This window comes from Sminthopsis crassicaudata, chromosome 6 (assembly GCF_048593235.1).
Source record: "Sminthopsis crassicaudata isolate SCR6 chromosome 6, ASM4859323v1, whole genome shotgun sequence".
Taxonomy (NCBI): Eukaryota; Metazoa; Chordata; class Mammalia; order Dasyuromorphia; family Dasyuridae; genus Sminthopsis; species Sminthopsis crassicaudata.
The window spans coordinates 18,806,640-18,825,184 of record NC_133622.1 but is presented as its reverse complement, the minus strand read 5'-3'; the positions used below and the strand labels follow the sequence as shown (position 1 = coordinate 18,825,184).

Here is an 18,545-nt window from a genome sequence, read left to right as displayed (position 1 = left end):
CTTGCTGAAGGAACCAGGTATGCCTTGAGTCTCCTCCAGCACGTACAACTATTAGGACTTAGGAAAAACCTCCCTGTATTCCATTTGTCGATGAAGTGAGTTCATTTGTGTGCACACAATATCACTACTAAATAGAGCAAGCTTTCTTTGTGAAAGTCACCAACTATACTGGGGCATTCCATTGTCAATACTTGCCCTTCACATTCTCCCTTGCAGTCTCAAGATATTTAATATATTTCTTTTCTTTCTTGTTCCTAAATCTTCACCTACCTGTCCATCAACCTCTTCTCTGACTGATCCCAGAACTATTATCATTCTTTTTCCCCTTTTTCTCCTAGACAAAAGGAGGCTGTGTGTTTGATCCTTCTCTCTGCAGTGAGTGGAGAGGGAGTTTAACGGTCTTAATAAAAAAAAGAAACACCTTTATTCTGAACACTAACATAAAGTTATCCCCTTCACACATTGCACTTTACTGTTCTAACAAACTTCTATTTTGTGTGCAAAATACTCAATGCCATCCTCTGTGATCAGTGACATTATTAGACTTCCATTAATATAGTTAAGGGTTACTGTGCAAATGCTGAAGTAGCAGACTCTAAGAATGAGGAGATATCTTGAAATTGCAGGGCTTTAAGAGAGGTTTGAAGAAAAGTGCTGTTCCTTCTTAGTAGTGCTGAACTAATCACTAGAGCAAAGTAATAAGAATCCCTTGCAAGATTTTCTATATAATAAAATCTTTAAAAGTAGTGGGATGAATGCTGAATGCTTATAGAGTTGCAATAATCAAAATACTTTTATTCACATTATCATATTTCATCTTCAAAATATTCCTCACAGTTATCATCAACCAAGATGGCTAGGAGGCAGGAAGATTCAACATCATATTTCCCCCAATTTCCCACCTACTCCTGTCATAATAATGCTGGGAGGAAAATATAATAATTTTTCTCATCTTACAAATGGTGAACTTAAAGAAACTAGAAGCTAAATAATTTGTGATATCTTTGAGAGCAGAGACTGTCATATTTTTTTATTAGTATCCATACTAATAAGCAAAGAAGAAGGGTTTAATAATTTGAATAAGGGTTTAATAATTTGAATGAGGGTTTAATAATTTGAACTTTTTCTTTCATTCATGTATTGATTCCCTCACTTCACAAGTGAAAAAAAAAACCCTGAAGGTCATAGAAATTAAATGTCCAAAATCAGGAAGCAAAGATATTGGAATTAGAATCCAGTGTTTCTGAGTTTTGTTTAAGAAGCTCTTTCTATTAAATTATTAGCATCCTATTTGTTCAGAGATCATTGAATAAAGAACTCAAAAGAAAGTTAGAGATCATCAAGCCTAAACATTTCTGACAGTAGAATGCAGACACACAGAGGAATGACATAGTCTTCCTAGACAAATAAGTAGTAAGAAGAACTAAGATTTAAATCATCTCCATCTAAACCCAATTCCCCATTTCTATTGCAGCTGCCAGTCTACATCTGTCCACAATTATAAATTCCTGAAAAGCTTTTATTTATTAATATGATGCATTTGGCAATGCATATTGTATATTTGAAATTCTCTGCTTCAAAATAAGTCTATAGAATAGCTAATATCTCTCCTGTGGAACAGCTACCTTACCACCACTGCTAGATCCTTTTTAAGAAGAGAGAAAAGTGAAGATAGTGAGCTCTTCATAGCCACTTAAAGACTATTAGGACTGTATTTATATTCTGAATGAATGGTTTGTTTTATAAAAGTGACAAGTTTAGGGTTATGCCAGAAAAGAGATGTATGATTGAAGGGTTAAATGTTAAACATGGGGGAAGGAATATGTGTATTTTCTTCCTGTAATGAAAGACAAGGTGAAATTCTCAGGGTGAGTTGGTGATTGTTTTTATCTCGTTATTAGACTGCATTTCTGCTATTGGACCAGGAACTCTTTGAAAACAGGAACTATCTTTTGGCTCTTTTTGCATCCCCAGACTTTAGCATAATGTCTGGTGCAAGCAGACATTTAATAGGTGTTTATTTATTGACTGATTGATAACTTGGAGTATAAATCCTAGAATGGGATTATGATGACACAATGATATATTAAAAAAAAATGGTCCAGGTGGTCTTAAAATATTAGAGACTATCAAAGAGGTCATTTTTTGTTTTGTTTTATTTTTCTTTGCTTTTTGTTATTATTGTTTTTAGTTTGTTTTTAGAAAAGTATAATCTCAGAAAGGAGGTGGGAAGTAGGATGAGATATTCCAGTGTAGAACAATCTACTATAGTAATACAGTATACAAATGTTAAATCTAATGGCTGTTTTACTTAGCTCTCCTTAAAAGTTTTTTTTGTATTTGTTGTTACTCTTGTTATTTTCCTAAAAGTCCCTATGATACATACTTCTCTGCCTGACAAAACAAGAGAAGAAAAAGAGAAGAAAGGCAGCTGCTCTTTAGCCTTCTGAGAGGAAAAAAAAAAGTGGCAGGAAGATCCCCTATCTTTGAATCCTTCCAACTACTTATGACCTCTTCCATCACATTCTTGATCCTCAGCACCTTCATCTTGAGCTTAGAGAAAACACGCCAATAATCAGCAGGCATTTACTAGGTCCCTTCTATGTGGCAAGCATTCTGGCAAACTCTGGGTATGCAAACCAAAGAGTAAAACATTTCCTCTTCAGTGACTTTACATTGTAATGGAGAGGACAGGTACATATAAAATATGCAAATCACAAAGATAAAGTTAATGAATATAGATATATACAAGTAGTCAAATTGTATAAAGTATATAGAGGAAGAGGATACGGTTTGGAGATTTATTTTTCCTTTCCTAAACCATAATCTGATGATGTTACCATTCCCTCCCCAACTCAATAACTTTCAGTGGTTTCCTATTATATTTAGGATCAAGTATCAATCCCTCTGTTTACCTTTTAAGGTTCTTTAAAATCTGGCCCTTTTTCATCCAAACATGATGCTTCATGTCCTGCTTATCTGTTTTTGTTTTGTTTTGTTTTGCTTGTTTTTGTTTTTGTTTTTGTTTTTTAACACTGATTGTCTTCCACGTTTAGGATGCTCTCACTCCTGACTTCCAGCTCTTGGAATCTCCATTTTCCTTTAAGACTCAGAGATCAAACACCAGTTCCTAGATTAGATTTGCACCAGTCCCCAGTGGCAGCTGGATGGTGCAGTTTTTAGAATATTGAATTGGAATCAGTTCAAATCCATACTAGTAAGCACAGAATAAGTGCTTAATAATTTGATTTTTTCAGATACTTACTAAAGGTGTGACCTGGGCAAGTCATTTAACTCTTTTTGTATTTATTTCTCACTTGTAAAATAAGCTATAAAAATGAAAAATCATTCCAGTATCTTGGCCAAGAGAACCCCTGAGGAGGTCCCCCCAAATTGGACATGACTGAGATGACTCAACAACTATATCAATAACAGCAACAATGATCCCAGCTGTTGTGTCCTCATTTTCAAATATATTTTATATTTATTCTGTATGAATTCCATATATATATTTATATATTCATATATGTGTGTGCTCTATTAGAAGTTGAACCCTCTGAGACTTTCTCACTTCTCTCTTTGCATCTGCAGCACTTAGCACAGTGTCTGCCACATAATAGGCACTTAATAACTGGTTATTGATCCATGAAGGGGATTTCTCTCTAAGGGGAATAACTATTTGCATATTGATCTATTCTCTCAACATATATTGGTGTATAGTTGATGTAATGAAAGTCCCATATACCTCTATGTATGAAGGACAGGCTCTAATAATTTGAGGATGACTTGCATTGAGGTAGCTATCCCATGATTACCCATGAGTCTATTTATTGGCACAAAATGACAATTCAAAAATATTTGTGGAATTAATGGAGAAATGAGTCACAGTATCTTATAGCTGGAAAAGACCTTAGAAGTCATATATGCTGGAACCCAGTCTTCCTAGAACTCAGCCGGAGTCAGGATAAGCAAAAGTCTTTATTCTTGGTATTTTGAGGTCGTGGTGAGGGGATTAGATCTAGCAATCTCCACACCTCCTTCCTCTCTCTCCACCACCAGGAGAAATATCTCAATTTCCTCCTCCTACTCTACCTACTCATGTCACTTCCCCTTCTTTGTCCACACCCACCGATCCAGCCAGTACAGAATAGTTGGCGAGGGTCATCCTTCAAACATGTTAATAGAGAATTGTCCAATTGGCAATTAGTCTCACATGCTCCATTATCCAAATGCATTTGCTCAATTCTAGCCCTTTACACATATAGATCAATTTAAACTATCAGAGTAAATATTTAATAAATATTTACTGAATTAAGGTTGATAAAATTATCATCCCCCATCCCATTATATTCTCAACAACTTTTCTAAGAGATCAAGTGGACCACTTTTATCGAGAGATGAGATTCTTTTTAAGGAGATTGTCAAGTCATGTACGTAATGACTGCTATGCCCTGGCTAGAATCTAAGTCTTCTAATATTTAGATTTCTGCTCTCTTTACTGTATTACATTTAATTAATAGCAAACCAGTTCTTAATTGGACACTAAGATTACTGTTCATATTTGTCCCATATCTAATTTATTAGAAGATTTTGGAAACCCATTATTTATAATAGTCCTAAGACTATTTTAGTCCTCTTTGTCCCCTAACTTAAATGAACAGGTTTCTTACAAATACCACATTATTGCTCCCAGTCTTCACCAACAATTTAATTGTCCCATGTTTATAAAAGTTCTTTGAGCAATATAAGATCTCACTAGATATTTTTGAAATGATTAGCATAAACTCTTTCTGAATTCTTTATATTCTAATTTTGATTTTAAACTTATTAAGGAAGTATTCTATTTGTTTTACTAGATTTTTCTCTCCTTCACCTTAAGAGTTTGTTCTTAACATTATGTGACAACTAATTGCAAATGTATTTATGTCTTCTCATCACTGAATAAATCCTGCAAGGTTGACCTTAAAGGATTTCTGAATATTTCATATGGAGTGTCCGTTTGTTTCTTTCCATGATTTGAGGATGAAAGTTGGTGCCTATTGGTTATTGAATTTCTGAATATGTTTCCTGCTCATCGAAATTGCCTTTAGGCAGTATTTAAAACTTTACCATAACTATAATAGTAAGCCATAATTATGAATGCTCCCTAAAAAATTTATTTTGGTTTTCACACATAAAATGTGTTTATTCAGTCAAATGGGTTATTACTGTCATAAATGACAGTTCACCTTTATCCTAACAACAGTGAGCTTGTCAATCAACAAATACCATTGGAATATTTGTCATTTTACACCTGCATCCAATTATTTCAATAATATTCATGTAGGTTCAAATCTTAGCATTTCAATGTGTGGGAAGGAGTTACAATCCCGCTATTCTTGCATCTGAAATAGAAAGGATCTGCATAGAAGAAAACTTTAATTATTATTTGAATTTCACTTTTATTTTATATCTTAATTTAAATCTGATCAGTAAAGTTAACTAAATATCCATTGGACCTCCTAGAATGCTACAATCTTAAAAAATGGATGTCATAGAAATGAAGAGAAATCAAAGATCGAGGCCAGTCCTTTCATTTTGTTCTTGAAGAAAAGGAGGTTAAATCACTTGTCCAGGTAATATAACTAATTAGTGAAAGAATCTTTCACCTCACCTTTCAATGTTCGTTCCTTCCTTCCTTCCTTCCTTCCTTCCTTCCTTCCTTCCTTCCTTCCTTCCTTCCTTCCTTCCTTCCTTCCTTCCTTCCTTCCTTCCTTCCTTCCTTCCTTCCTTCCTTCCTTCCTTCCTTCCTTCCTTTTTATTTTATTTATAATTTTTTGACAGTATATATGCATGAGTCATTTTTTATAACATTATCCCTTGTATTCATTTTTCCAAAATTTCCCCTCCCTCCCTCTACTCCCTCCCCTAGATGACAGGCAATCCCATATGTTTTACATGTGTTACAATATAACCTAGATACAATATATGTGTGAAATCCTTCAATGTTCTTCTTACTCAAAGAATCTTTAAGGGACAAATCTTAAAATTTAATTAAATAAAGCACATCAATATTATGCCATTGTCAAGGGTTCTATGATAATGGAATCATTTGAAACTTCTTAAATCAATATATATTGCAATATGGCTATTACTTGGAAGATAAGTCTTAAAGAAATATCTGAAGCTACTTCCCCAGGCTCATTTATCAAGTGAACATCTTTGCAGAGGTTCAATTGATCATTTATGTATTTTTTCACCCTATGGACCATAGCACAGCAACGCTTTGAGTTTTCTTGGCAATGATATTTCCCATTTCCTCTTCCATTGGGAGAAGGAAATTTACAGAAATTAAGTGACTATTCCAAGGTCATGCAGCTAGTAAATATCTGAGTCCAGATTTGAAATCAGATCTTCCTGACTCCACGAAGTAATTTAGCTGCTTCCAGAATGTGAATCTAGATCTTTTAAAACTCCAAGTCCAACCATCTGCAATATTATCTTTTTATTACATATATATATATGCATTGCATGTTTGTGCTTGTGTCTATATGTACATATGTAAATAAAAATGTACATATATGCATTTTTATATATGTATGTGTATACACATACCTATATTTATATATGCCTATAAAGGTATATGTGTGTATATATATTTGTAAAAAATATTTTTTCTTGATCTTTTTCAACCATATTCTTACTATGGCACCCCATCCCATAATTCTGAATCTCCACTTTAAAAAAGAATGAGACAAAATAAATTTTGAAATTCAGTGAATTTTTTTGGCTTGTTGATTTTTCTCACTCTTTCTGCAATAGGATTCTTGACATTATAATATGTTTCTACTATCAGAAAATTCACGCCAAGACCGGCCTCAAGCACTCTTTCTCAAGGACAACATTTCTTCCCTTTAGAGGGGAGACTGAAAACATTTTTCTCTTCTATTTATCTTTAAACCTTTTACCCCACATTTTTATATAAATTTTGATACTTCATAATGCAGGATTACCTGACTGAGAGGGATAATGTTCTCACCTCAGTAATAAGACTGCCTTGAAAAGTAATCATAATCTGTATGATTCTCTTCGAGACAGTGGAAGCAGCTCCATTTACATCTCTGTCAATGATCAAAAAACTCAGTTCCCCTACTCTATTTCCTCCACCACCCCTCCCTCGACCTGTCATCCTTCCTCCCTCTAACACATGCACATACAGAGGGGCACATAGAAGTAAACCAGTTTGGCTCCATCACAAGTACACATTTCAAAGTAATTCAAACAAAGTTAAAATAACATAACCAGAATCAGAATTAAATTTCAAAAACACTAAGATTTTCTTCTTTTGTGCAGAATGAAGTTTACTTAATCAGATGCTCAACTGCTCATAAGAATGATTGACCAAAGCCTTGTTAAAATTTTAAATTAGGATTAAAAACTACAATAGAAACAAAGTGATTGCCCATCACCTAACTGAAGAAGGGACAAACAAGTTATGGTACGCAAATATAATGGAATGCTACTGTTCTGTAAGAAAGAATGAATTTTAAAAATAGATTCAGTACAAAGAAGTAGAATAAAGAGAACAAAATACAAAATGACTTCAATAACATGAATGCAGATCATTTTAAAAAGTAACCAACAAATTTCATTTCCATAGAGTAGAGTGTAATACAATTGAAAGACAGTTATATATGGACCTGGTTTCAAAACCCATCTCAACAATGACCTAGGGCAACATCTACTCTGAGCTTTGGCTTTTACATCTGCCAAATGAGATAATCAGACAAGATGACTTCTAATGTCCTTTACTACTTTATATCCAAGCTTCTTTGATCAATTTTGGTGCTAGAAAAAAAGATAATGAAATCCCTTTGTCTATATATGGTAAAGAGGTGGAAGTGGGAGTCTGCATAATATTGCATATATTATCAGAGGGCTTTCATTGACAGGTAGATTTATTTAACTGTTCTTCATTTCTAGGGAAGATTTAACTGGGCTTGGAGACAATATCTTGGGAATCATAATGTTTAAAGGTATATTCACCAAGATTTTTAAAAAAGAAATCTAATAATCATTCTTCTACATTATAGCCTACTGTCTTATTAACACATCCTGAAACCCAGATAGTGTATCAGAGCCACACCAAGAAACTGAATCACTTCCATTTGAATTATCTTAGGAAGATTCTGAAGATCACTTGGAAGGATGAGACACCTGACACTGGTCCTTTCTCAAAGTGAACTGCCAAGCTTCCCAACTCTACTGCAAGGAGCACAACTCCATTGGGCTGGGAAACATTGTTTGAATGCCAAATGTATACTTGCCAAAAAAATTATTTTATGGACGATTCACCCAGGGCAAGCAATACAAGGAGTCTTTCTTAAGAACATTAGAATCAATAATAAGACATGGGAAATACTTAGCATGGTGTGCCCTCGTCAGAGAATGTGCCCCGCTTGGTGAGAAAAGCAGAACTGAATTAGCCCAGAACAAACACAAAATGCACAAAATTAAAGAAGCTACTCCCATATGGGGTATTTTTGTACCACCTGTGGCAGAGCACTTCGAGCTCCTATTAGTCTGATAAGCCACAGATGAAAACTCTAATTTGACTCTAACATAGGGATGTCATTTTGTTCCTCTTTGAGAAAGCTGAACAACAATCAGAACTAACCAATCTATTAACGCACCAATAATTCTTTGTTCACATTAGATGATAATATCCTGGAGTCCGGAAAAAAAGAGATAAATGATTGGAAAAGTAAAATTTGATGAGGCAGGATGGAGTCAGGGCAGACTCCAGAAGAGCAAACATAAATAAAGTGTTTTAGAGGAAGTCTTAGAGAGCTAGGGAGCTGACAAAGCAGACAACTGAGGCAAATTGTCTTGTTCATTTATTCAGCCAACACCAATAAGCTGCAGAACTGGTTGCAGATCTATATGCTAGAAACATGGGAAGATAAAAGTGAAATAATATAATAATTCTTCCTTTCCATAGAGTTTATAATCTTGTAGGTAAATAAGTAAACTCCAAAATTTTACTTAAGTGCTTTTGAGAATTCAACAAAATGGTCCAAGGTCAACTTAAGATCCCTCAAACTGGTAAAGTGTCAGCATTTGCTTCCGAAGTCGTAGGAAGTGATTTGACAGAACAAACCAAAGAAAAACCCAAAAATACTCTGTGCATTTGAGATCTGAGATCAAGCCTCAGTTTCAGAGCTTCAGGCAATTGATTTGTGGTTTCAGGTTCCTTCTTTTTAGAATAGGGATAAGATTTGCCTTAACCCTCAGGATGTTATAGTCATATAATGAGATAATTCTTTTGCTGAAGTGGGATGAGCTGGAGAGACTTTATTCATAGTAAATGTTACTTATTATGTGACTCTAGGCCAGTCACTTAACCTTTCTGAAATTCATTTAGTTCTATGTGTAAAATGAGAATAATGCTGTCTGTCCTACTTACATCATGGGCTCGCTAAGAAGGAAATAACTGGCTAGCCTCAAAGCCAGATTTACACTGTGAACACAAGCTTTTACATGCTAAATTCTGAAGAAAAGTCAATTTTCTTCCTGAAGCAGTAGTCAAAAGTCCAAAAGAAATGCTTGGTAAAAAGCAGCCATATGTGGAGAGGGGGAGGAAGAAGCTCTGGCTCACTTTGCAGCATGGCCACTGGGAGAAGACTTAACTTCACTGTTTCTCAACCTATCCATCTGTAAAATTACTCTTGTTATTTAACATTTTTAAAGTGTTCACAGTGTGCTGGGCACTGAACAGAACACATAAAAAGACACTGCCCATGCCCTCCAGGAGCACAATGATGCTTAGCTCCTACTTCTGGGAATATCCTTGAGGCTTGAAATAACATCTTAAAAGTGCTGAGGGCTATTCTAAAGAAATGTTCTGTATAATTACAAATATTATTATAGATGAATGGACATGTCCCATTAAACAATGCAATGGTTATCAAAGAAGTTTGTGGAATCGATTTCCCTGTGGAGTTTTTAAAAGAAATATATATATATATATATATATATATATATATATATATATATATATATATATATATATATATATATATATATATATATATATATATATATCTTGAGTATTTAGGGTGTGGTTGTGTCTGAAGGCAGGGTGGGGAGAAACTAAAAGAACTCTCAAAGGATTCCTCCTGGAACAATGCTATGGTCCTACAAATATCCATTTCACAATTATCCAGTAAAGAATACCTATGCACTTGGCTAAATCATATTATCTGTACACAATCAACATGGGGAGAGAAAAGCTTGAAGGGACGTGACATAATTCTTACATTTAAAATATCAGTATAGCTGGAGTATTGCCAGTATTGAGATCAAAAGGATGTATTATTTTTGTGCAATGCACTAGAATTGGATTCAGGACAATCAGCATTTTAACCCTATCTCACACTTTCAGGAGTGCATATCCTTAAAGTCTCAGCTCAGCTTCCTCATCTGTAAAATGGGGATAATAATTCATGTATTATTTATCACATGGGGCTATTATGAATTTCAAAGGAGATATATGTATATAAATAGGTGTAAGCCCTTTAAAGTGCTATGGAAATCAATCTCAGATGTCAATAATTTTCACTCTCTGTAGACTCTAAATTCTCTGGAGAAAAGAATAATCTTTTCTCCAGAGAATACATATACAGACACACCGAGGGGGGTGGTGTGTCTGTGTGTGTGTGTATGTGTGTGTATGTGTGTGTGTGTGTGTGTGTCTGTGTGTGTGTGTGTGTGTGTGTGTGTGTGTGTGTGATAGGAACTAAGATTATAGATTGAGAGCTAAGAGGTACTTTAGAGACCACGGAATTTAATTTCATTTTACATATAAGGAAACTGAAGCATAGAGAGATTAAGTGATCTGACCACGATCACATAGTAGGATATACCAGAGATGAGATTTAAACCCAAAGGTTCCTGAATCAAATTCAGTGCTTTATGTTGGATATAACTCCTTCTGCCTTTGGGTGACTAGGAAACCATAGCAGTCAATATATCTAGAAGCTGGAAGAAATCTTTATCAAGGAAAGCACAGCTTAAGTCCTGTTTCACAAATACTCCAAGGCCAATTGAGTATTGGTTGTTTTGCATGTTATTTTGCATTCACCTGTATTATGGAAAATGGGAAAAGGAACATTGGCTGGTAAATATTGATCACAGACTTCCTTTGAGTCTCAAATTAAATTACATCTTCTACAGTAAGTTTTTTCCTAAACTCTCCTCATTCCAATGTTTTCCTCTTTTAATTATTTCCTATTTCTTCTGCATATGGCTTATTTTGTTTATATTTGTTTTCATGTTATTTTCTCCATCAGGATATTAGCAAATTGAGAGCAAAAGCTATCTTTTGCCTCTTTTTGTATCCCTTAGCTTAATGTTTATTGAATTGAATACCCTCCCAAGGAAACAAAATACTAAGGATATATTAGAGAACCCTTTACCAATTCAAATCCACTTATGACTTTTACCAAACAATATTGTCAATGTAAGTAGCACTAAGTTGAAAAACAAAAAATATGATTTTTCCTCCTGCTTTCCCTCAAAAGATAGGTTTCACTTCAAAATAAAAAAAGAAGTAAAAGGGAGAAACATAATGGATAAGAACAAACTAGTAATCTTAGGGTTTTTTCTCCCAAATTTTGATAGCAAGGAGCCTCAGATAATAACCACATAGTCTATGAGGAGGAGGATGAAAAATATTTTGTAGTTCAGAGTAGATTTTCTGATTCAATTAGGTGACAAAGAGACAGAGCTACATCCAGAATATTGTGGATAGAGAACATATAATGACCTCTATCGGAATCGAAATGTTTCTCAGCACACATCAGGCTATTTGTACTGAATTGGCTGGCAGGTCATAAACCTCTTAAATGCAACCTATTGAAGGATATAAGTTGACCCTGAAGGTCTCTCAATATTGATAATCATATTCTCAGCTCATCCACCAAAACGTCCCACTTTCAGAAAACCATTATGAGTAGAAAAATATAAAATCTTTGCATCCTTAGAGACATCTGCAGAGGACTAAATAACCTTTATCTGGACCTTTATCCAGAATCTCTGAATTACCAAGTCAAACAAATGATTCTCTTTCTTTTACACATTAATCCATAGTAATAGTATCAATGCTTTTTACATTCATTATGCTATTGGAAACCAAGGAACCTCCCAACAGTATTGGGCTTGGATTTCCAAGCCCATTTTAAGAAGGCTTTGTCTGATCCATCCAAGAAGAAAGCAAGTCTGACACTGGAAGGGAAGACCTAAGCCATTTCACAGGTTATATAGACCACTCTGAAGGGATAAGGACTCTATGGCTCCAGTGAGTCTGGCCCAGAATTATGTCTAAAAGCATTCCCAAAGTTAGACTATTGCTTATTCCAGAGATCTTGTGGTGCTTGCCAAAAATTCCATTCTGCTTAGCCTCTGTCAACAATGATCACCAAAAAATAGGCAAAATCATAAGGACCCAAGGAGAGAGCCTGTTATATAGTCTGCTTTAGATCTTCCAGGGGTCTAGCTTAGTCAAGATCCATTAAAAGAGAAAGATTTTGGATAATTCTGGAAAAAGGAGCCATCAAGATCCCCAAATAAGGAAGGTGGATTCTCCAAATTCTGGGGAAAAAAAAAACAGTCTAACTTTCTAGCCTCATCTAATAACATTGTCTTACAATTGTCTTCTACAATCCAACTACAATTTACCATTTCCTATCCCTTACAAATGATAGAAGGTCCTTCATCTATCCTGACATTTTAAAGGCACAAACAGATCCAACACTGTCACTACCCTTCTCTATAATATCCTCTGCTTCCCTATTAACTCTAGAATAAATTACTCCTGTCATTCAATGACTTCCAAACCTCATTTTCAGATTTATTTCCCTGTTCACAAATCTATTTTTTTTCTGCCAAACCAAACTACTTGTTGGTCTCAAAATTCAATGTAGAATCACAGATCTGAAATTGGAAGAGACTTCATAGGATGTCCCTTCATTTCAGAAATGAGGATACCGAGATTCAAAAGTGGGAATGAATTGACCCTGGTTACATTGTGGAACTTGAACTTGGTCTGTTGACTTAAGACCCATTTCCCTCCACCATATGACACTGGCCTATCTCCTTCTTCATCAGTCCCTTTTGCAGAAGCTGTCTTACACTCCTGTTATTCAGTCCTTCCTCATTCTGTCTTTGAAATTCCCTATCTTTCTTCAAGATGCAACCCACATGATATCTTCAACATAAAGAAGATCCAACTCACTTCCAGCTGATCAATGATGGACAGAAACGACTACACCCAGAGAAGGAACACTGGGAAGTGAATGTAAATTGTTAGCACTACTGTCTATCTACCCAGGTTACTTATACCTTCGGAAGCTAATACTTAATGTGCAACAAGAAAATGGTATTTACACACATATATTATATCTAGGTTATACTGTAACACATGTAACATGTATGGGATTGCCTGTCATCTGGGGAGGGAGTAGAGGGAGGGAGGGGAAAATCTGGAAAAATGAATACAAGGGATAATGATATAAAAAATTACTCATGCATATATACTGTCAAAATGTATAATTATAAAATTAATAAATAAAAAAGATGCAACCCACATGGCCCTTTCTTGTAAAGAATTCCCTTATCCTCCTGGTTGTTAATGTTTTCTCCCTCCTTAAGTATTTCTAAAGCAATTTATCTGGTCTATATCTAACCATTTTTACTCCTTTGTTGTGAATCAGAAGGGCACATACTTAGGACTAATAAGTATTTATTAAATTATTATTGCAAAGTATCAAATACTGTACTAAGCCTTATGAATACAAAGTAAGGTAAAAAAAGTTCCTGATTTCAAGGAACTTATATTCTACTGGTGAATACATGAAAATAACTAATTATATCCAAAATACATTAAAAAATCAGATGAAAGGTATTTTCAGACAAGAAGGCACCGATAGCTGGAGGAGAGGGACAGGATTCTTGCAGGATTGTACAACTTCAGCTAAATTTGAAGAAGTTTAGGAAAGAGGTAGACTTATAAGAGTGTAGAACATTCCAGTTCGGAAAAGTGATGAAGATCAAGTGTTATGTATGAGGAACAACAATTAGGTCAATGTAGCGGCAGCATGGAATGATTGCAAGGAAATAATAAAAGATTGGAAAAATAGGAAAAGTTCAGATGGGTATGAAAACCCTGAAATGCCAGAGATCAGACTTTATACTCGATCCTGGAAGTAATAGGGATCCAATGGAGTTTACTTAAGCAGAGGATCGATACAGGCACTACTTCACCTTAGGAAAATCATTTTGACAGTTCAATTCAGGGAGAGCTAAAATGAAAAGGGATTCAAATAAAGGAATCCAAATAGAAAGTTATTTCAATAGTCCAGATGAGAGGCAATGAGGATTTGGTGTGAGTTATTAGATGTTTAAGAATCAAAGAATTATGTTTGAGATGATGTAGAGCTGCAGACAACTGGGATTTGACAACAGACTGGCGATGCAGGATTAAAGAGCAAAAAGATTCAGAGATGACAGATTCTTAACAGAGGGGAGTGACAGGATGATGGTGACCTCCAAAATGATAGAGAACTTTGGAACAGGGAGAGATTTTGGTGAGGATGGAGTGGAATGAGTTCCATTTTAGATTTCTTGAGTTGTAAATTACCATTTAAAAATGGAGTTTTATATTTTTAAGTCACAGAATACCATAACATGTAAAGAATTAAAAATGCAAGTCACCAAGAGGCAATAAAGAGACTCCAGCTGGACATGAGGACGTTAAAACATATCAACAGTAAAGAACAGAAAATTGCCAATAAACAAGAAGGCCAATTTTATAAAATTGTATGACTAGAAATCAAAAATTTCCACAGGATATTAAAGGTTCTCCAGTAGTATCTACAACCCGTTAAAAGACTCACAAGAAAGACAACCAGGTTTTTAAGCAGAGAGATCCCAGGACTTTTATAGGGGATCATGGACAAAAGTAATATAAGATCAAAATGCTATGGGAAAGTTAGAAGAACATCCATGATCTCATATAACCATCAAAAAGATTATACCTGTCCTTGAACATGATGTATCCCCCCAGAAGAATATAGGCATTTTTCAGAGTAGAGGCTACTTTACTTTTGAACTTTCATTGCCTAACACATTGCCTAAATCATAAAGCACATGATCAGTTTTTTTTAGAATGAATTAAATCCTACTGAAAAGAAGAAATTGTAACAGTGGGAAATTAGGAACACTTATTCTAAACATGGTAGAGAACCCGATGCAGCATATAGTCATATAGTTTATGCATTTATATGTTTGTCTGGAATATGTAGTATATGTAAAGGCCTGACAAAGTATGTATTTAACAATCAAGCTGCTGATATTATCAAGCATAATTAATCTTGATGATTCAGCGGAATCTTTATGATCTTCCTCTGCCGTTCTATAGATAACACTGGGCAGTAGAAAGCAAAGGCAAATCCCTCTATTCCCTCCTGACACTTTTAAAGGAAAGCTTATCTGGCATCTACTCAGATACAAGGTGGGAAACATCATAAAAATTGAACAGTTCCTCCAACATCAAAAGCTGTTTAGAAAAATGTGTCCTTTGAAAAAAGTTGTACAACTCTTCTGCACCTTCATCATTTGCTGATTTTAATGCTGTGGCTTTCATTGAAATACCAAAGTCACCTTTCCTGGAATATTTGTGACTTTGTCAACTATATTTATTTATCAATTTTTCTCTTTTGAGCATTGGGCTAGGAATTTTGCATCTATCGATTTCTTTACTGAGAAGCACTGATATAAAACATAACCTGGGCACTCTAAATTAGCTCTACACACTGGATATGGGAATGCTCAGCTATCATATATTTGATCAGCTGTCTCCTTTTAAGCTTTCAAGTCAAATGACTCTAGAAATATATTTGTTATGGGTAGATTACATGAGTAATCTCCATTGCAACAAAGTTGTCCCCTCCCCAGGAGTTAAAGGATCATGTACTGGGACAGTCATGGAAAGTCACTATCTTCCCATCCTTCCCCTATCCCCAAACACAACCTATTTTAGAAATCTTTGGAGAATCTTCTTTTTTTTTATCTTAATATATTTTTTATTTAGAATTTTTTCCCACAGTATATATGCATGAGTAATTTTTTAATAACATTTATCCCTTATATTCATTTTTCCAAATTATCCCACCTCCCTCTACTCCCTCCCCTTGATGACAGGCAATCCCATACATTTTACATGTGTTACAATATAACCTAGATACAATATATGTGTGTAAATCCCATTTTCTTGTTGCACATTAATTATTAGCTTCCGAAGGTATAAGTAACCTGGGTAGATAGACAGTAGTGCTAACAATTTACATTCGCCTCCCAGTGTTCCTTCTCTGGGTGTAGTTATTTCTGTCCATCATTGATCAACTGGAAGTAAGATGGATTTTCTTTATGTTGAAGATTTCCACTTCCATCAGAATACATCTTCATACAGCATTGAGGTGTACAGCGATCTTCTGGTTCTGCTCATTTCACTCAGCATCAGTTGATTTAAGTCTCTCCAAGCCTCTCTGTATTCCTCCTGCTGGTCATTTCTTACAGAGCAATAATATTCCATAACCTTCATATACCATAATTTACCCAACAATTCTCCAATTGATGGACATCCATTCATCTTCCAGTTTCTAGCTACAACAAAAAGAGCTGCCACAAACATTTTGGCACATATATGTCTCTTTCCGCTCTTTAGTATTTCTTTGGGATATAAGCCCAGTAGTAGCGCTGCTGGGTCAAAGGGTATGCACAGTTTGATAACTTTTTGGGCATAGTTCCAAACTGCTCTATTTGGAGAATCTTCCAAGGACAATTTGCATAAGTCAGTCCAAATGTCAGGGAGAAATATGGGAAACAGGAAGACAAGTGGGAAGAAGGAAGACCAATCTAAACCCTTAGATTCACTTAGAGGTACTGAACAAGGGAAAATAACATTAGGAAGGATTAATGAAGGAAGGAAAAAAGGATATGAGATGCACTTACCAGGAGCTGAAGTAGGTTGGAAAATAGAGATGTCTTAGAGGGATCCAAGCAAAAAGAGGTTCTCAAGGTTGCAGAAAGACACCAATTAGGGTTAGGGTGGGTCAATGATGCCTGGGTAAAAGAAGAGAATTGTTTTGTAACTAATGGGCAATCTGACTCCAGTCTTGAAAAAACTCAAAGACTGAAAAGTATTGTATTCCTACATAAGAAAGACTGATAGTAGTGAGGGAGTAAAGGTCAGTAGCTTTCACAGTGAGAGACTGGGAAGAACATCTATCATCATGAATAACCAATAGGTAAACTCACAGTGGAAAGCAATGATGGAAAAAAATAAATGGGGAAGGCCTCTGCCTCCATTTTAAATTTAGTTGTGAGGCTTTTCTATGTCCTTTGTTGTAAAAATAAAACATATTCCATGATTGGTACATCCAATCAATCAATGAAACAACATGTACTTATTAAATATGTACTATGTTCTAGGGTTTAAGGGTTATAATTATCAAGTATAGAACAATCCTTTTAATAAGATTATATGCTAAAGAGAGAGATAACCATTTTATGTATATGTATACTATATAATATAATGCATAATATTTATATATACATACACACATATACGCATCATAAATATAAAATAAATAAGCACAAATATACACAAATCAAAGTAGTGCTTGAGGGAAGAGACTAGGAGTCTGGAACATCAGGAAAGGTCTTGTGGAAGAAGGAAGCGGTGTGATTGAAAATATATGGTTAAAAGCCAGTGGAGACTGAAGCAAAAGTGATATTTTCATTGAAGCAAAATACTGTCAGTGAAATGAGAAAAAATAAGGATTTAAGGAAATAGATCATAAGATTGAACCACAAGTATTAAAGAATGAATATAAAGAGAATAAATACAACTAAAGAGAAAATTGTTAATTGCAAAGTAGTTTTGGAATGATGGCAATAGTAGCTGAGAGGATTAGGAAAAGATTCATGGAGAAAGTAGCTGAGCTACCATTTTGAAAGAATATGATGATTTTAGAAGGCAGAATTGATGAAGTATATTCCAGACATAAGGGGCAGTTTGTATAAAGGTGTGGAGTGCTGACAGAGTGCTGACTGCGAGAAATAGGAAAAAAGATCAATTTGACAGGAAATAAATAGTTATTAAATGCTTACTATATTCCAGATGCTGTGCTAAGCACTTTACAAATATCTTACTTGGCCATCAAAACAACTTTGTGGGACAGAAGTTATCCCTATTTTTTTAGTTGAGGAAACTGAGGCAGTCAGTGACTTGTCCAGTGTCATACAGCTAAATGTCTGTAATTATATTTTAACTTCGAGTTTCTAGACTTCCAGTACTAATATTCTACCCAATATGGCCACTGGTTAAAGGAAGAAGAATGTACAGTAAGCCTAATAGATTGGGCCCAAGCTATAAAAGATTTTAAAAGCTAAATTGAAAAGTTCATATTTTATTTGAGAGCTAATAACAAATCACTGGAATTGAC

At 34.9% G+C, this 18,545-nt stretch overlaps 1 protein-coding gene across 1 annotated transcript in view; it reads right to left on the bottom strand.

The window, feature by feature from the left end:
* LOC141547220 (polyserase-2-like) overlaps positions 1–17,144 on the bottom strand; it is a 262,636-nt gene extending 245,492 nt beyond the window's left edge. Inside the window, exon 1 of the mRNA XM_074275668.1 lies at positions 17,050–17,144. The gene's annotated coding sequence lies outside the window, so the exon portion shown is untranslated. The remainder of the gene's footprint in view (positions 1–17,049) is intronic.
* Between the last annotated feature and the right edge of the window lie 1,401 nt (positions 17,145–18,545).